At 42.4% G+C, this 20,802-nt stretch overlaps 1 protein-coding gene across 31 annotated transcripts in view; it reads right to left on the minus strand.

Annotated features, from left to right (window-relative positions):
• Window positions 1-16,262, minus strand: part of LOC105478842 (erythrocyte membrane protein band 4.1 like 3) — a 159,855-nt gene extending 143,593 nt beyond the window's left edge. For 8 of the 31 annotated variants that reach the window (XM_011736531.2, XM_011736525.2, XM_071085606.1 and 5 more), the window contains exon 1: window positions 16,107-16,259. The gene's annotated coding sequence lies outside the window, so the exon portion shown is untranslated. Of the gene's footprint in view, window positions 1-11,898; window positions 11,993-12,668; window positions 12,856-16,106 lie in introns of those variants that run through there. The other 23 variants (XM_071085611.1, XM_071085608.1, XM_071085610.1 and 20 more) reach the window with 7 other exon arrangements.
• Window positions 16,263-20,802: the final 4,540 nt, after the last annotated feature.

The raw sequence follows: 20,802 nt of genomic DNA on the forward strand, positions 1-20,802 counted from the left end.
AAAACATAAAATGTGTAGGGATATGAAGAAAAGTAACCCGGGAAGAGGAGCAGGTTGTGTAGGATGTTGTTGGGGCTGGGAGGAGGTACGTGCAAGACTACACTAAGCAGCAAAGGATGAAGAAAGGCATGGGAGCCAGATATGAATATGCAGAGGAAGAATGTTCCAGGTGAGAGCTCGGCAAGTCCAATGCCTATAAGGGAGAAGGGAGAAGCATGACCCAGTTCAAGGTTCAGTGAGGAAGCCACAAACCTTGCAAAAGCGTCCAGTCTTCAACAAGAAACACACCACAGAATTCTACAGATATCAACATGCATGGATCTCAATCTCACTGTTAGACAACGACAAACAACAAGCTACAGAAGGAGATGCACAATATACTATTTTAAAAATATAAACAGTAAAAACAATACCACAAATAATCGAGTAATGCTAGAAATAGTGATGTGGGAAGAAAGAAAGACACGCATGGTTATGAGAAACACAAAGCCAGAAGAGTGGCCACTTCTAAGAGGGAGAGAGGTGCACATTCAGAGAATGCAGGAGATTTGGCAATTTGGGGTTGCTTTATTTTATTTTATATTTGAGACAGGATCTTGCTCTGTCACCCAAGCTTAGAGTGCAGTGGTGCAATCATAGCTCACTGCAGCCTTGACTTCCCAGGCTCAAGCGATCCTCCCACCTCAGCCTTCCAAGTAGTAGCTGGAACCACAGACACACACCACCATGTCTGGTTAATTTTTTAAAAAAATTTTTGTACAGATGGGGTCTCACTATTTTGCTCAAGCTAGTTTCAAACTCCTGAGCTCAAGTGATCCTCCTGCCTTGGTCTCCCAAAGTGTTGGGATTACAGATCTTCAGCACCTGAGTCCAGCTGGGGTCACATTTTGTGCAGGCTGTGCATATAGGTCATCATCTTTTCAATCAACCCTTGTGTGTATCAGAAATATTTCACAATATTTTTGTAAAATAATTTTCAACCCCATTCCTGCATCCGCTAGCCTTTTTTCTTTGTTTTTGGTTTTGAGACAGTCTCACTCCGTCACCCAGGCTGCAGTAGAGTGGTGTGATCTCGGCCCACTGCAGCCTCAGCCTCCCAGGTTCAGGTGATTCTCACACCTCAGCCTCCCAAGTAGCTGGGATTACCGGTACCCACCATCATGTCTGGCTAATTTTTGTATTTTTAGTAGAGACGAGGTTTCACCATGTTGGCCAGGCTGGTCTGGAACTTGATGGCCTCAAGTGATCCACCCGCCTTGGCTTCCCAAAGTGCTGAGATTACAGGCATGAGCCACCACACCCGGCCCATCCTCTAGTTTCTTAATTAACCATCCTTGGGTTGAACTGAAGCTTACTGCTAACCTTCAGGTAATGGTCAAGACAGCCACAATATTTCTGCTCAGCTGTGACCAAGAATACTCTACCATTGGTGGAATCATTTCCATGGTCATGGGAAGAAAGAGAGCATATTAACAGAATGAAACAGCTGTCATCACTTCCCTGGCACTGCTCTGAAACGACACATTAGAGCCTTTTATGATCTACAGAAAAGGGCTGCATAAAAGAAAATACTGGAAATCTATGTTTAGTGCTTTAAGCTGAGCTGCCTGTCACAATTTTAAATACAGCCCCTTAGCTACATAGGAGGTAAATATTTCCAACAATGTCACCTTTGCCTCTCAATATACTTCTTTAAAAAATAAAACACGGTGGATAAAAATTACATCAAATATATATATATATATATCTTGCCTCAGCTACAGTGGCAAAGACATCTGTGCTTTGGTTTCTTCCTGAGCACCAGGTGCCCCTGCTGTGTGCACTGCCCTCCTCTCAGCCCTAGCCCACTGCAGCCTGGCTTCTACCCTCAGAATGCAGGAGGTTGAAGATGAAAGGCAAGCAAAGGCGAAAGAATTGGTGCACAAACTTGGAAAACTGGTATTGCTCCTCTAAGCTCCTCATGGCGAACTCACCAACATCAGTGTGGCTAAGTGCAAAGGGAGCATTGCAGCTCTCACGTCATTTAAATGTTCAAGAACCCCAGTGAACACTTCTTCTTTCTAAATCACATTTCCCCAGCTTCTAGACCTTTTCCTCTTCTACTTTTTTCCCTAGCACATTCTCTTTACTCTGCCCTCTCTCTAGTGACCTCAGCTTGTATGGCTTTAATTACCTTCCTACCTGGAGGATTCTGAGTCTTGATCTTTGAGCTGGACCTCTCTGGCTTGCCGGCTGATGCATGAAGGCTACTAGACATGGGTTCTGAAATGTCCCACAGGAACTTCGAGACAAACTCCTGACCTGCACACGCCATCACTAACCCTGCCATCAACTCAAATATATGTGTGTGTGTGTGTGTGTGTGTGTGTTTGTGTGTGTGTCTCAGGGAACAGCAAGATATATATGTCTCTCTCTCTCAAGGAACAGCAAGTGGGGCCATTCTCCTCTCCCTCACATCCCACCATACCCAACATGTCACTAAGTCTCACAATTCTACCTCCTAAACATTTTTCAAAATATTCATTTTTCTCCATCTCTTCTACCACTTCCTTAGTTCAGATTATCCTCAATTCTTCCCTGGATATCAACATTAGTACCATTTATCAGGTACGTATGTACAAAGTACTTATATTTGGGGTTGCTGTATAGATTGATATATTGTGATATTAACTGTGACTTTTATGGAAAAAAAAGTGAAGTTTCTAAGTTTAAACATGTGTCCTATAAGCATAAAGCTAGACTGCTGTGGTGCCAGAAACTGTTAAGGAGTTCACTGAGTCATTCATGCATTCCTTCAAAAAACACTCATTTTTACCATAATGATATATTGTCCTTCAAAAAAGTAAACTCCCTAGATTACTACAAAAGCCATATTAAAGGTACATCTGACCATGTCTTCCAACAAGGTAACACCCCTCAATGGCTCTGCCTCACCCTCAGGATGACATGGTTCACAGGGCCCTGAACTCTGACCCCAGCTGCCCCTAAGGCTCATCTCCCCCACTGCCCTTGGAGCCCATCTTACTTGTCAGCCACACGAATGTCTCCCTCTTTCCTCCTGGCCTCCGTACATACTGGTCAGTCACCTCTGACCCTCTCCTGTCCAGCCAAGTCCAGACTCCATCCAGCTCTCCCCACTTCTCCACCGCATGGCTCCTGGTCATCTTCAGGTCTCAGGTTGGACACCACTCCCTCTCCTTCCAGAGCCACATCCCCACAGCTGGTAGGTGAGCTTCCTTTGTGCGCCTTTCATGCCCCAATTCCCCCATCACAGCACTTGGGAGGCAGCAATTAATTATATCTGTGCTCAGGGTGACAGGAAGCCCCGTGAGAGTGGGCAGTGACAATCACTTTGCTGGGTGCCTGGGTAGGGCTGTAAACGTGTAAGTACTCAGGATATACTCCACTGTTAGGCAGATGGACGGAGGCACAGGCTGCAGAGCAAAGCATTAAGGAAATCAGACGTTCCTTCCCCTGAATGCCTTCCAGCTCTACTCCCTGACAACACTATCCATTATTTTTTTATGCATCTTACAGTTTGAAAAGTGCTTTCACATCAATTACACCATTTGATCTTCGTAATAGTTCTGAAAAAACAAGAAACGGCTGTTCTGCACATTTGTAGATGAGCGTATGTTTCTGAGAGGTTCAGTGATGTGTTTTAGTCAAGTCACAAATTCAAGCCTTTGGATGTGTTTCTCATGTGTGGCCATGAGATACTTCAAAAGAAAAGGAGTTGTTACAGCCAAATTCTGGATTTTGGTTAGCCAGAATTGCAGTCAAAATTCAGAAAAGGGGCAGTTTAATATGGGTTAGGATCAGAGATAGATCCAGGTTTTTTAAGTGACAAAGCTCTTGCAATTGGGAAATCTTCTTTAAGAAAAAAGACTACAGGTCGGGCACAGTGGTTCATGCCTGGGATCCCAGCATTTGGGGAGGATGAGGTGGGCAGATCACTTGAGGCCAGGAGTTCAAGACCAGCCTGGCCAACATGGTAAAACTCCGTCTAGACTAAAAATACAAAAAGTAGCCATGTGTGGTGGCGCATGCCTATAATCCCAGCTACTCGGGAGGCTGAGGCACGAGAATCACCTGAACCTGGGAGGTAGAGGTTGCAATGAGCCAAGATCGTGCCACTACTACACTCCAGCCTGTACGACAGAACAGGACCATGTCTCAAAAAAAAAAAAAAAAAATACTGAGCTTACACAAGAAAGAAGAGAATGTATATTTTAAGTCAAAACACTGTTACAAGGAAAGGCAAGGTACGAGAAAAAAGAGTGGGAAGAGTAAGAGCTATCTGTTTAGCAGTTAACAAGGCCTGCTGTGTATGAGGCACTGTATCAGGCTCAAAGACACAAAGATTAGACATGGTCCCTGCCTGGTTCCACTTATAATCTAGAATTGACACCACACTTGCAGAGAAGGGGTGCAAACAAAAAGAAAGACTTGGTAAAATGTTAAACATCCCCTAAAGGATAGTATCTACAGGAGCGCTCCACACGCAGTCTCTGGGCTTTGATTTTGCTCAGTGTTCACTGGTATTTGAAATCTTGTTTACTACTCATCCCCTTGTTTAAAATACAGTTTCCAGGAGAGTACAATCTGATTTGTTCATCACTGTAACCCCAGCACTGAGTACGGTGCCAGGTTCATAACAAGCATTCCATAAGTATTTGTGGAATAAACAAACAGATAGAAGAACAGAGAAAGGAACAAAATTTGACAAAGGCTCAAAGAGTCACATTTTGGCACAGCCATCAGTCCGGTCTTTTCACTTTCAGTGTGTATCTCAGTACTTTGATGAGTCTTTAAACTATCATTGGTGCCAAATGAGTATCCTGCCTGGACAAATCTTAATTTCAAAGACATGTGTCTGACAACCAAGCAGCTGGGAAGTTGACAATAAGCTTAAGGAGGAAACTGGGTCAAAAGATGGGTTGGTTTAATTTTGCTTGGTTTCTTTATTCTAGGAGATGCTTGAACTAGGATATTTGGAGAAGAGATCATTCAGAAGCTGCTCTGAGTAGCGAAGACCTGGATTCATCTTGGGGGTCAATAAACCATTCACTGAGATAAGGCGCCTGGGGGATTGTCCTTGATCTGAGTAGCACAAAGGCCCTTACACACTCTAATATGACCGAATAAGATGCTTTACAATTCTAGCCAGGAGAAGCCTCAGGCAATGATATCAAGTTGGAATCCAACTCTTAAATACGAGTATGGAGAAATAAGAGGTATTTAAAATAAAACCAGTAAATGTTTGAGAGGAACATTTTACTGGACACTGAGTGGGCAAAAAAAGAAATGAAATTTAATTTATTCATATACGTATATTCTACCCTTTGTCAAAGATCTTTTCACGTGTCTTGCCTTAATGTGAAAACCCTCTTAGATGTAACTCCAAAATCGCAATTTTGATGACAACTGGAGAAGGTTCAAGGAGGGGGAAAAAGGCCAATGTCTGAAAATGGTTACATAATTTATCGGGCTTGCTGCCTCTTTGCACCAAGACATGGCCATGCTGTCAGAAAAGCTGAAGACCCTGAGGGTGAATGGCAACTACAGCTCCAAAGACTGAAGTTTCTTCTTGAATTTATCTTCGGAGTCTAAGAAACTGATGCAATTTAAATGTGATATACAGTGAGACTTTGGTTTTGTTGTCCCCGTACGTGGATTATGTGAATGTGTGTGTCCTTCTCGGATATGAGCTTAGGAAAAAAATGCTAATAAATTATAATGTAGTCTGACCATTTACCACTGATATGAATGTCACTAAACACAGCAACATTTGTAAAGAAAGCTTTTAATCATCTTAAGTTTCACATATATAAGTGAAGAACTTCATAATATCTTAAAAGTATCTGCTGTAATCCCAGCACTTTGGGAGGCCAAGATGGGCGGATCATGAGGTCAGGAGATCAAGACCATCCTGGCTAACACGGTGAAACCCCGTCTCTACTAAAAATACAAAAAACGAGCCAGGCGAGGTGGCGGGCGCCTGTAGTCCCAGCTACTCGGGAAGCTGAGGCAGGAGAATGGCGTGAACCCGGCAGGCGGAGCTTGCAGTGAGCTGAGATCCAGCCACTGCACTCCAGCCTGGGCGACAGAGTGAGACTCCCTCTCAAAAAAAAAAAAAAGGTATCTGTAGGACCCACATAGCTCAGTATGATTTTGACCAGCAGGATCACATTTACTCATAGAAGCATCTCTTCTTCAAGGCCATTTTAATCTATTACCAATCACAAAGCAAGAAAATTAACCCCAACTGAAGACATATTAAGAGCTATGTACGTACTTTCACTTAAGATTCTTACTCAACCATTCTGACCATTCTGCTACATAATTATCATTATCCCTATTTAACAGATAAGAAAACTAACCTTTTATCCTACTTCCTTAACCTTTTAAATGTTATGTAATTTCCTAGGGCCACAGAAGTTACAAGTGATGGACCAGCCATAAAGAAGCCCAAGCATTCTGAGTCCAAGGCCAGGTTTCTTTGCTCTATGCTAAACATTCTCTCCAACACTAGTACTGTTTATTTATATTGTAACGGCTCTCCAGGTTAAATGCTTATTTGACAATAATGAAGAAGCTGGAGAGTTATTAAGACAAAAGTCCTTAAAACAGTGTGTCTCAAAATGTGGTCCAGGGACCACTTGGATCAGATTTCACCAAAGTCCTTGTCAGGACATAAAGAGGTCTGGATCCAACTCCAGATCTATTAGATGATAATCCGTGGATTGGTCCCCCAAAAATTCCTTTTTAACAAACTCATCAGGTAATTCTGTTGTATGTGAAAATTTGAAAACCACTGTGTCTCATTCTTTGCAAACCTCTACTGTTATCTGGAATTTCACACTCAAAAAATCCTGCATTCTCATTGAGGGCCATCTTTTGGATTACGGGTTTTGTAGTGGAACGTCACAAAATTCTATACTCATCTTCAGGATCTTACAATTCCTAACACATGTCCCTAAAAACAAGCAAAGAGGACAACAGCATATACTACTGAAAGGAGAAAACATGTACTATGTGTACATTCTCATTAGACTGGTTCTAGATGTCTTCAAACACAGATCTCATTTCAACCTTGAGGTAGGCAGCATCCTCATCTGTTCACTCTGGGGAACCTTGCCTAGAGAAATAGAGTACCCCACCGACAGTTACCTAGCTCAAGGTTAGCAGACGTTTCCATCTGTATCTTCCGTAACTCCTCGTATTTTCTTTATTCTGCAACAAGGATCCCCCACTGCTGGGCCAAGGACAGAGCCGCACAACTGGAGGTGAGCGGTGGGCGAGTGAGCACTACCACCTGATCTTTGCCTCCTGTCAGATCAGAAGTGGCATTTGATTCTCATCAGAGTGCGAACCCCATTGTGAACTGCACATGCGAGCGATCTAGGTTGCGCATTCCTTATGAGAATCGAATGCCTGACGAGCTGAAGTGGAACAGTTTCTTCCTGAAACCATCCCTCACAATCCCCGTCCATGGAAAAATTGTCTTCCATGAAACCCCAGCCTCTGCACCAAGGACAGGGTCACACAGCAGGAGGCGAGCAAAATGGAGGTCCTTGGTGCCAAAATGGTTGGGGGCCCCTGTTCTACAATATAACTTCCCCCAATGAATTACTGCTCTCATTTCAAGAATTCAAAGGAAAAGCTTTCCAGATGTCTTGAGCAGACAAATTAACCTCTATTTTCCAAGTCTTATACTTAGCCAGTAAGCATATTCCTTCTAAAGTTAATAAAAGTTGTCACTGAACCACACAAAATGGTATAAAACACACCAAAATTCATTAAGAGTAATTCTCTGTAATGAAATTACCAAAAACTCCCTGCATCTCTGGGACGTTAGTAACTCTAGATACAAATCATGTAGAAGGATGCAACTGTCAGGGACAGCCCGAGACCTCTAGATGCCCTGATGGCATCATCTCACAGAAGCCTGGGTGCACCGTTCCAGCTAGCACCACCTTCGGGATCATAAAGCTATTCTCCTCAAATGGGTGAATGAAGACTGGATTCCAGGTAAATCGAAGATTCGTCAAAATAATGGGATTGTGAATAACATAACAGAGCAGCCCACATCCCTGGAGAAGTGAATGGAATATGACATATGTTACCACTCTATTGCTGAGGACGAAGGAAGGGTTGGGAACTCAGAGAGAGACCAAAGGGAGCTTAATATTTTCCATCTCTGGAAGCCCAATGACCCCCTATACCTACTAAACTATGCCAGACCCTGGATGTTTTGACTCTGGAGAGCCTAGTTCAGGTCCAGGCTGCTGCATCTGCTGTCCCTCGAGGCATGCCGAGAGGCACATGGGAGAATGGTGAGTACCTAGCAACTCAGGTTAGGCTTAGCTGGGTGAGCTCGGCCCTCCATGAAGAGATGACATTAAAATCTGAATTTTAAAAAATCAGGAAATATATGGTGAAAGTTTGCTTTAGTTTGTTAGAACTAAATATTCACATACAACATTGAGATATACGTAATCATCAGAGATTTTAATTTTTTTAAATATCCTGTTTTACCGCAAGCCTCTTTATATGTATATCAGAAGAGAGTCATGAAGCGTAGGCAGCAAGTGGCAGGAGGTAGGGGGGCTGGACGACAAAGCTTCACATCATCACCATTATTAAGGTAATGATCCTTTACCAGTATTGCACAAGACCAAAAGAAAATATTTATTTACCATTAAAAATAATGATGTGGATATAGATTTGCATGCATGAAAAAGCTTCCGCCAGACATACTGTTACATTAAAAAAAAAAAAAAAGAAGAAGAAAAAAAAAGTGTGGCGGGGCACAGTGGCTCACGCCTGTAATCCCAGCACTTTGGGAGGCTGAGGCGGACAGATCACTTGAGGTCAGGAGTTCGAAACCAGCCTGGCCAACCCGGTGAAACCCCATTTCTACTAACAATTAAAAAAAGAAATAGCCAGGCGGGGTGGTGGGCGCCTATAATCCCAGCTGCTTGGCAGGCTGAAGCAGGAGAATCGCTTGAATCTGGGAGGCTCATTAGAACCCAGGCGGTGGAGGTGGCAGTGAGCTGATATTGCGCTACTGCACTCCAGCCTGGGCAACAGAGTGAAACTCTGTTCTCAAACAAATAAACAAACAAACAAAAAACAGTTACATAGAAGTATTAAAGATAGAAGTCTACTCATGTAAAATATTATGTAACCTATGTGTAAGTCTGTATATGTGCAAAATGATGCTACTGCTACTTACAAAGCACTTGTGATATACCAGACACCGGGTTCAGTGTTTGCATGTATTACATCATTTAATCGTTATATCCATGAGACATAAGCATTATGCCCATTTTATAAATGAACAAACAGGCTCTAGGAAGTTAAAAGAACCATGCCGCACAGTTATTAAATAGCAAGGCCGAGAGCCTAACCCAGGTCCTATTCCACTCTGATACGTAATACATTCAGAAAGGTAGATAATGAGATTTCTTTCTTTGGTTTTTCAGTATTGTTAGAATATATTTTAAAGTGAGAATGTATAATTTTTAATATTTCAAATAACTGAGATATATTCATTGAAAGGATAAATAAGAAAAATCTTTCCATATTTCGTATATCTCATTTTCCACCTTAAACAATCCAAAAGTAGTATTTAATCCTCAGTTAAATACTCCCACAAAAACATGGAATGAATTGCCAAAATATCAATCATTGAGAGAAAAAAACATTATATTCAATTTCTGCAAAATTTTGGACAACTCCATTAACTAAAGACCATCTGTCTCCAGATTCCTATTCTTCCAACTCATCCTACACTTATCACGAGAAAAAAATATTCTTCCCTACTCAACCACTTTCAATGACTCCCCACTACCTAGCAAAGTCCAAAATATCCCTTACTCTCATATCCAAAAATCTTCCACAATCAGACCTCACACTCCCTCCTTAGGCGCATCTCCCGTTACTCCCCAGCGTACAGGCTATATTCCAGCTAAAGGTAGGTCTCTTGACTTCTGGAATGTCCTGTCTGGAATGTCTGCTCAATGACTAATTGAGATTCTCTATCAAAATCCAGTCATCTTCCCAAGGCCAAAATGGAAAGTCAAAATGGGAAATGAAGAATTTTCAATAGATTTTTTCCTATAAAAGGATGCACATATCCTTTTATAGGAAACAATAATACATAGAAAAACAATCACTGATACATGGATAGTGTAAAATAAGCACTACATATTATAAAATACATTTCAAAAAAATTGCACAGCCAAACAATAAAGCATATTTCATAAGATTCATGACACTGATTATGAGATAACATTATGTTATATAGCACTCTGCCAATTAAGCTATGACTCATACATTTTTAGAAACTGGAATTTTCATTTTCTTCTTATCTAAAGAACTCAAATTGATTTAGTTATTCAACGCATAAAGAAAATATAAACAAAATAGATAGGCCAAGGTGTTCCCAAAAATTCTTACATATTCAGAATTCAACTCTTCCAAATTGTACATCAACTAAGAGTTACTGCTATCTATGCTTTTCCACACAATATCATCTTGAGTCACCACAAGCACTAGAAATGCATCACTTAAGAGTGCTCCATTAGTGTCTCCAGGATTTTCTCCAATAGACTAACATCCAATGTCCAATTTTTGATGCATATTCACAATCAATGAATTAAGTTGCCAGCTTTTTCTCTGTCACATGGCTGAGAGCCATGTAAGACATATCCCAATTTCAGAGATGTTAAATGTGAAAAAATAACTTTCTTTTAGAAATGATGAAATTTGGGGCTTGAATCAAATACAAAGAAACTCGCTATTTGAGGATGTAAACACAGGCATGTACGAAAATGACCGAAGAAGAGAGAGCTAAAACAGAAAATAGTTTTCCTCTCTTTAGTTCAATGCTAGGAGATCAGTATCATCTCTCAGCACTAATCCTTTTCAGCTTTTGTCACCCTCCCATTTGATCCCTCCCCTCTTCAGAGGACACCCTCCACACTGATGTCCTCCATGACACCAATTAGAGCTGGCAGGAAAGGAAGCCGACCCCCTGCAGTTCTTCCCTCAAAGAAACCATTCTTCTTTTCTCTTGGTACCTGCAGAATTCTCTTCCCTGATATGGCAAAACCTCTAGGACCTACCCAATTTGAGCTATTGACAGAGGTAACAATCTTGTTATGAAGAGGACCATGCCATTAAAAATAATGACTACATACATGAGTCCGGTAATTCTCAGTTTTAAATAAAGCAGCAATGCTTTTTAAACCTTCTCCAAGATTTTTTTTTTTTTTTTTTTTTGGTAGTAAAGCATAAGTTACAAATGGCCCCACTTTTTAGACAATTCAGTAAGTACTTACTGAATGCTTTAAATGTCTAGACCTCTATTCGGTTTGGGAAAGAAACCTCAAAAGAAATAACTCCCTATCCTCATCAAGCACCCACCCAATATAACTGGAGAGAAAAATATATACTCAAGGCAGGTTAAATATTGCATTTGTTTTCTAGGTCTAATATAGACCTTTCTGCGTTCTCTCTCTCTCTCTCTCTCTGTTTTTAGTTTGTAAGGCAGCGTTATAAGAACAACGTATCAAAATGTCAGCAATCTAAAAATTAAGTTGTCAGCTTTTTCTCTGTACTGCAAATTACAAAAGAATTAGGGGTTTGGTGCTAATAGAAGCTTACAATTCCAAAGTATGCAAATTAACCAATCGTCGCAAGGACTAAAAATGCAATACCAAAGACATTTCAACCAAGTAATCTGCAGTTCTGGCATCTAATTTCAACTTCTCTACTTGTGCCATTCTTCCCAATTTGTTTCTTCTTTATGCTTTGAAACTCTGCTCTGGAATTGCTATACAGTTAAGAAAGAACTGCCCAGAGCTCCTACATACATAATACACTCACATGAAAATTGTCAGTCATCTTAGCAAGGAGGTATGGAAAAGACAAGGAACATCTGCAGCCATTCTGTGGTTCTTCATTTTTTATGCTGATATTACTATAAATTCAGAAAGGAAAACATGAAATGTACTTTATTGTTTCTGAATTTCAGTCTTATCATTTATTCAACACTAATTTGGGTGAAACATATCTCTGATCATCTCTGTACTAGAATTCTAAATTAGGATTAAAATGCTAAATTATAAAATAATTAGTACATAAAACAAAAATGGAAATGGAAATCAATTACTCCAAATCACCGCAGATATCTTCTACACTTATGAAATACCTTTTTCCATTTTTTCCAATTGCCAACAGCAATCACATCATTTAAAAATAAATGAGAACATTGCCTACCCAGTAAGTAAATTGCATCTTCAGAGAGACCACATACTTTTTAAAAATTACTAATAACCTAAATCAAGAATTTAAAAAGAATGCTCTTTTAGTACAAAGAACAGTAAGAAATATGTTGACTCAATATATAAATACAAATATACTCATTTTTCTTGTTCTTTAATTTTGTAAATGGCCCTTCTAAAAAATTACAGTATTTTTCTCTACAAAAGGAATATTCAATGCTTTCTACTATTTCACACACACAACACACACACACACACACACACACACACACACACACACACACACACACACCTCTCCTTCCTTCCTCTTGGAGACACATTTTCCCATGTAGTCTTACATTCATTTATATCCTCTAATTCTCCAAACAATACCTCGCAATGCAGTTCAACTTGAGAAAGGAGAGTCTCAGTCATTGATCAGGCAAAGTTTTAAAGCCAGCGAGATGCTTCAGATGGTCTGGTTTTGCCTGCCCCACCCTTGTTTCCTCTGAGCCATAGTGATGTCACAACACCAGGCAGGACAATGACTTCACTGCTCCAGTCCTTGCTTCTGAGCACAGAATTCCTCACAGCCAAGGCAAACCAAATAACTGCAGAACCCTCCCCCGCCTGAGTGCCTGATGAATTCCCAACAAATCAGCAGCCAGCTAGCCTTTTGAAAGAAATAGACGCAGCGATCGCACGATTAAGGATCTCTCTAAATGAAGTGGTGCTAAAGATAAATTTGATTCATGGGTTTCAATGGTGAGTCTATATTCCACAGAAAACTGATGGGGTACTTAGAGGAGACTATGGGAATTAAAGATGGCCAGGGTAGATTACTCAAGCACCCTGTCTCGGCCGGGCTCGGTGGCTCACGCCTGTAATCCCAGCACTTTGGGAGGCTGAAGCAGGCGCATAACCTGAGGTCAGGAGTTCCAGACCAGCCTGGCCAACGTAGTGAAACACTGTATCTCTTAATTAAAAACAAACAAACAAACAAAAAAACAAAAACTAGCCAGGCATGGTGGTGATCGCCTGTAATCCCAGCTACTCGGGAGGCCGAGGCAAGAGAATTGCTTGCACCCAGGAGTCAGAGGTTGCAGTGAGCCGAAACTGCGCCATTGCACTCCAGCCTGGGCGACACAGTGGGACTCCATCTCAAAAAAAAAAAAAAAAAAAAAAAGTCCCTCTCTTCATTATATATAGTCAAATTCTCACAGGAAGAAAACATTTATTCCTCAGTCTACTCTTGGAGTTCTACTTTACTGGAGAGGACATGAATTCTAGTTTGTGAATTTTAGGGAAAGCACTAACTTAAAAGATGAATGCACATCATACAACATGGAAGAAAATACTTTTACAGTATTTTACAGAAAACACTTTTTACAGCAAGTTCCTGCCACACTTAATCTAATATACCATGTAAGTCCAGAAAAGATTCACAAGTAACAGCAACACATCTCTCAGTGCATGGATAGTGGCATCTCTTCTACCTAGGTGGCCCCTTAATGCATTTGACCAACCAGTTCTTAAAAAACAATTATAAATAAAATTGCATCCGATCAAGTTTAAAAATATCCTGATCTTTTTATTTCAACACAAAGTTGGCCAAAGTCCAAGCACTGTATAAGAATTGATGAAAAATTGCTTTTAACCTAAATCACATTCAAGCAGAAGAAATGTCTTAAAAATTAAATGTAAATATCTCACTGAGACACTGACATTTGACCTATAGCTCCCGAATCCTTCACCTAAAAGGGGTTTACAAATTAAAGTGGCTACTCTTCTTGTTATGGATGAATTATTCACAAAACATGATCTGTTTTGAAAAACTTATTTTGGCCAAAGTGTATTAACTAAATAAACTTGATGCAGTGTTGTGCCTCTAATAGTTTACTTTTCTAAACTACCAGAAAACCATAATGCAAATGAGATAGTATTAAGCATTCAGCTATCAATGCCTTGCAAATTAACAAATTGAAGTCACGCTTCTCCAATTTAGTATTTATTCCCTCTCACATTAATTTTGTTACTCCAACTAAAGTTTTTAAAGTTTGATACCAAAATTAACATGCATTTTTTAAACACTCTCTCTGAGCCAAGACAGAAATCACCTCTCAGTCCCCAGAGTTCACTGGAGCTTGATGTGCTGCTCTCTTTTCTTAATAGGGCTTTTCTGCTTAATATGCTGTAATTGGGACTACGTCCATGGCTCACAGACATCAAGTGGAATTTTACCATTTTTGTTTCCTTGAGACTTTAAAAATCAGGGTGAATTTCAAAAATAATGTTTTTAAGCACTTCGTGTGACGCTTCCTGTACTACAGAAGTTAATGCTATCAAAAGAAACTCCAGCACACCTGGCCACCTCAGAGAGCTTAAAATTCCCATTGCAACCCCCGCCCCCCAACAAAAAGGACAGGCAGGATATCTGCAAAAGCAATTCCGCAAGACTAATGTAAAAAAGCTGAAACAACTTAAACACGCAATGGAAGCACTGCATTAGCAGGACTGCCGGGCCCTCTCAGGACCTCCCAGCCCAACCTCCACAAGTAATTAATACCACATGTTTCCTTTATCATTCTATTTGTTCTGTTCCGCAATAATCTCTACCAACTTTAACCCTGGACTGCAACTAAAGGAAAAACCCTAGGAAACTTCAGATCCGTAATATAGAAAGAAAATTGAGAAGAATACTCTCATTGCAAGGGACCACAGTTACAATTTACTAGGTAACCACACCCACCGCATTGCAGAAGCCATGAACTTCGCGGGCGTGGGGGGGTGGGGGAGAAGGGGAAGAAGTCGGGCGAGATTAGAGGCGAAACCCGAAAAAGCAAGCCCCTGCGGCAGCAACCAGGAAACACCCGCCAGGAACTGGCTGACACCCCAGCTCCAGCGGTCCGAAGCCCCAGCCTCCCCACCCCCACCGCTGCAGAGCCGCCTTCGCAGACACCTCCCAAGGCGAATCGCAGCCCCCAGGGCGCCAGGTGAGTCGCGCCGCCCCGAGCCCCCGGGCCACGACAGGCCGACCTAGGCGCCCCCGGCCCGCCCCCGGGTGCCAGAGGCGAGGGGCCCCTGCAGGTGCCCAGGCCCAGGGCAACCCCGCTTGGACGCTCCCTCCTCCTCCCCCACCGGCCGGGGGCCGCTGCCCCAGTTCGGGGAACGAGGCAAGTTATATAAAAGCGGCCGGCCCCGCTGCCCAGCGGGGATGCTTTGTGCGGAGCGCACCTTACCGGCCCCGCGCCGCGCCCGCCCGCGCCTGCACCCGGGACGAGCCCGCAGCCGCCGCGCACTGAGCGCACGGCCCCTCCCGCGGCCCGCCAGCGGCCAGCCGCCACCCGCCCGGGCGGCGCCGCAGTGTCGCCCCCTGTCCCTCGCACCTCCCCGGGGGAGGGGCCGGCCCGCGCTCGCCCCCAGTCCGTGGGGCAACTTAAAACATGGCGCCCCGGGCGGGGGATTTGCGAAAATTGGCGGAGAAGGGACGCGGGGACCGAGTTGCCCCATCGGCCAGGGATCCCAGGGAGGCCCCCAGGCCGGAGGCCGGGACTCAGGCTCTGCGCGCCGGCCCAGCCACTGCTGCAGCGCGGCGGGTGGAGCGGGCGGGGGGCGCGGCGCACAGGCTCGGCCCGCCGAGGGTCCCGGCGAGCGGGAGGGCGGTTGGGGACCCCAGGCGCGGGGCTCGGGATTCGGGAGACCGCGCGGCGCCGGAGCCACGCGTCAGCCCCACAGCCCGTGCGCCTCGCCCCAGGCCTCGGGCTCTTCCTCCGCACCTCGTAAAGCCGAGACCCCCTCGCAGTCCCCCACTCCGGGAGGCGGAAAAGTTACCTGGGATCAGCGGATAGCCCAGGCGCGCCGCGGCGTGGGGACCAGGCTCGGGCGCGCGTCCTCGGCGGCGGTGCGCAGGAGACTCGGGCGTGGGGAGGAAGCCGCAGCCCAGGGCTGCTCGCCGCGGCTCCCCCCGCCCCCTGTTGCAGGAGACACCGAGGCTCCGCGGAGCTGCGGCGGGGGCCCACGCCCAGAGACCGCGCAAGGAAAGCCAACCTCGTCCTGCCTGCCCTCCCAGCCGCGGGGGAGGGGGCCACCGCAGTACTTCAGGACAGTTACATGGGCACAACCTCCTCCTCCCTGGCGCAGGGTCAGGCTCCGCGGACGACGCCTGGAGACAGCTGCCAATGCCAATAGCTTTAGCCCTTGATTTCCACTTAGACGATGGCCTGGCCTCTCCAGCCCCCTCTCCCTTCCCAGACATCCCCTGTGAGAAAGGAGGGAGGGGGTGTTCCTGACCTTCAGGTGAGTTATTTATTGGCTAGGGACTGCAGTATTTTTTTTTTTTTTCTTTTTGGAAAGAAAATAAAAATCAAGTTGGTGGTGTTTTGAAGTCATGTTAATAGAGAAGATCTGAATTAATGGTTGATAAGAGAAGTCGCCCATCTTTCAGCAACTCAGCTACTCCGTCCTCTCCAGTACCTATAAAGCTTTCCACTGAAATGGAGCGGAGGGGGCTCCCTGATTTGTAAGTGAAATAAGTAACTCCTGGTCGTCTCACAATATCTTAAGATCTGACCGAGTAACTAAGACATTTAAGAAATGTTTTTATGGGCACAAAAAGAATAGAGTGAATAAGACATAGTATTTAATAGCACAACAGGGTGACTATAGTCAAAATAATTTGCACATTTTAAAATAAAGTATAATTGAATTGTAACACAAAGGATAAATGAAGGATGGATTTCCTGTTTTCCATGATGTGATTATTACACATTGCATGCCAGTAGCAAAACATCAAATGTACCCCCATAAATATATATACATACTATGTACCCACAAAAATTAAAAATAAAAATATTAAATATTAATTTTTAAAATTTTATGTATAAGTCATACAACATAAGATACATATATAGTAAAATGGTTATTATAGTAGATCAAATTAGCATATCTATCATCTCACATAGTTATGCATTTCTCCCAACACCCCTCTACTTGTGGCAAGTGTAGCTATAATATACTCATTTAGCAAAATCCTGAATACAAGACACTTCTTAGCTCTAGTCCTCATGTTGTACATCAGATCCTTTTCATGTTGTACATTATTTTTTTTTAAATAGAGCCTTCTCCAGATCATCCGGTTGCCCCTCCAGGAGCTCAGGGACTCATTAAAAGAGGGAAAAAAAATGGATTAACAAAAATATTGCATTTGCTACTGGGTGCCAAAGACAGGATACAGAACACGTGCCTCTGGGAGGGATTAGTGGGCCTGATCTGTCAGTGAGGCCTGGAGAGGTGGGGAGACTTGGTGCAGGTTTCTAGAGGAAAACTTTAGTAGGAAAGGGGGATGGCATTTGATTTCCTTGGCTGGAGTGGAAGGGTTTTTTCATGTTGAAGAGGGAGAAGGTTGGAAAATTATAGTTACTATGTTGCTATGGAGTTTATGGGACTATATTCTATAGGTGTACAGCTTCGGGAAATTTTGAGCAAGAAAGTGTGACTTAAGTAATGTTTTAGGAAAACTAATCTTATGGCTCTGCAAAGACTAGAACAGATGGGCAAATACCAGGTTGGTGATCGGAGGAGACTATGGCATTAAAACAGTTACCAGAGGTAACAAGGGCCTGAACTGCCTTTCAGGTGACAGATAAAGGTGACATTTCCAATAGTGGATGTTTGGGAATTAACTGCATTTCCTGTCAGGAAGTGTTGCATATGAGTATTAGAGATATATATGCACATATCACATATGCACCTGTATGACTCTCTGTGTGTGTGTGTGTGTGTAGCATATAAGGTATGTGAATGAAGAAAGAATTCATTTTCCTTTTTTGCATGTACACTAAAGCACTCTCTATTGAAAGTGGACTTGAATAAATTGTATTGTTTACAATAAACACTCATTTGGCATTATCATTCAAGACACAGATGGCTCCATATTTTCATTCATTTTATTGCAGTATTTTTGCTATTTTTTTAAATTGAAAGCAAACTTTTTCTTATGACTCATGAATCTTAATCTTTGTGGTGATGAAAATCAGCAATAGTGTCTGAATGGCAATTTTCTTAGAAGAACAATGTTAGACAACTAAGTAATTTTTTTAATTAGAAATACCTATCTAGGCCCAGGCGCGGTGGCTCATGCCTGTAATCCCAGCACTCTGGGAGGCTGAGGTAGGTGGATCACGAGGTCAGGAGTTCAAGACCAGCCTGGCCAAGATGGTGAAACCCCGTCTCTACTAAAAATACAAAAATTAGCTGGGCGTGGTGGTGGGTGCCTGTAATCCCAGCTACTCAGGAGGCTGAGGCAGAGAATTGCTTGAACCTGAGAGGTAGAGGTTGCAGTAAGCTGAGGTCTCACCACTGCACTCTCGCCTGGGCAACAGAGGGAGACTCCCTCTCAAAAAACAACAACAACAAACAAGCAAACAAAACCCCATCTAATTATGGTAATATTCCATGAATTGAAAATTTGGAGTAAAAATCACACTGCTGTATAGTTTGATAGGAAATCTCAGAAGCAATTACTTTGGAATCCTCTGGATTTGACCAAGGCTCTCCTCTATTATTTTTTTCCCCCTAGCACAGACAGGGAGAAAAAGAAACATCAAATTCATGAGTGGTGCATAGCTGCATAGCTCCCTCAGCAACTTGCCTGCATCTTGGTAATAGCAATCTCTTCATTCTTTCTTGTGAATCCCATGAAGGATCCTGTCTTAGTCCTCTCTGTCTCCGCACAGTGCCTCACTGGGCACATTGCAAGCCAAGCACTTAACGTTTTTGCTAAATGAATGAATGGACATTGAATAATGAACTAAGCTGTCACTTTTCTTCAGGGATTCAGCTTCCTCATGTATAAAATTAGGGACTGATTCTAAAATTCTGTATGGTTCAATAATATTAGGGTTCTATAAAACTAGAAGATGTATCACCGCTTACTACTTAGTAAAAGCAATAATGAAAACCCTACTATTTAACTCTCATCAGGAAATAATGAGCTCTTCCACATAGAAAGGAGAAGGAACATAAAGTAGAAAGCAAGATGAAGATACAATTACAATTGAATTTGCTTGCTTTCTTAGAATACTAACTTCTCTCCTTTTCCCTCTCACTACCAAAAATAAAGCCCCTATCGCCCCAGAGAATTCTTTATTCTTCTCAATGTAACCCCCCTCATGGTGCTGTTTCAATAAGTTGTAGAAAAGTAGTTCTTGGGTCCAGTAAATGCCTTTTACACAGTCCTAGAATTAGTGCCAATTTGGCATGAGAGCTCAGTTCTTCAGATTCTTAATTTACTATGTCCACACAGTGCTAAAGGGAGTGTTATGCAAATACTGAAATAATCCATGGAAAGTCAGAAAGATTCCGTGACTCTAGCCTAGGTTCTTAGGATGCCCATTCTGGTCTCCACTACCTTAACTTGGACTTCCTCTATGCTAATCTTATTTATGGACTTCCTGAAATTACTCTACTGTATGTAAGTTATATCACTGAAGGCCACCAGCTATCAAGAATTCTAGCCACAGTGCAGAGAAAAGGGTGCAACTTACTTCAGGTAAGATATGTGTGTAAATTCATCCCAAGCTGAAGAGATTGGATCCCCCCGAACCTCTATTCCACCTCAAATGTCAACAGAGTACTGACTCCTTGAGCGAATGAGTAACTGGTATTCTGCTACCAGTTACTGGTAGCAATGATAACTCCAACCTGCTAGCCAAGACAAAGACAGAATTTGCAGTTGTATTCACAGCCATGTTGTCAGCGTTATGGACGAGACTCCAGAAAGAAATAATAGAGAATCAGTCTGGTTAAACTCATCTGAACTTTGCTCTCAAACATGAAAATTGAAGGAATATTGACGCTTGAGCAAACCCTACAAATGCCACCCTAATAAACATGCACACTCATTTGGCCTCATTTATTCCACTTGATCTGCTGCCTTCGTGAAATGTTAACAACACTGGCAATAACTAGTTGAGGCTTATTTTATGCTCAGAATAATGTCGGGCACCTGAATTGCATATCAAGTTCTTGAAATCAGGATGTGAAGTCTTCAGCCACAGCATTACTGGGGACCATAAATAAGAGAAATACAGGGATGAATGCATAATTCAAAAGCAACAAGCTTATTCTTCTGAAATAAAAATTCATTGAAGAGTTTCTAGGTTCTAAGAATAGCTTTAAGTTTACAGCTCATTAAGGCTTCCAGATGCTCTCTTCCTATTGAGTTTGTATACACCATTTCAGGGGTCTGTCTACATGCAAGGCACAGATGCAAAATGAAATAAAGTATTGATAAGTATAAATGTAGCACAAAATGTACAAAAATGTATACATGAGAGGGAGCAAGTTTAGGCATGCTAACACCATTTAAAATCATTCCTATTCATCAGAATTCCATATTCGCCTTTTTTCTCTTTGTATTCTTATATAAAGAATAGCCTTAAAGGTGGACCAGTACATAGTATGTAAGTTTTATTGTATTAAAACATATCCTTATTGATATTTGTACTTTCTCCATTTCTAGTAAATT

Source organism: Macaca nemestrina, chromosome 19 (genome assembly GCF_043159975.1).
Source record: "Macaca nemestrina isolate mMacNem1 chromosome 19, mMacNem.hap1, whole genome shotgun sequence".
Classification (NCBI taxonomy): Eukaryota; Metazoa; Chordata; class Mammalia; order Primates; family Cercopithecidae; genus Macaca; species Macaca nemestrina.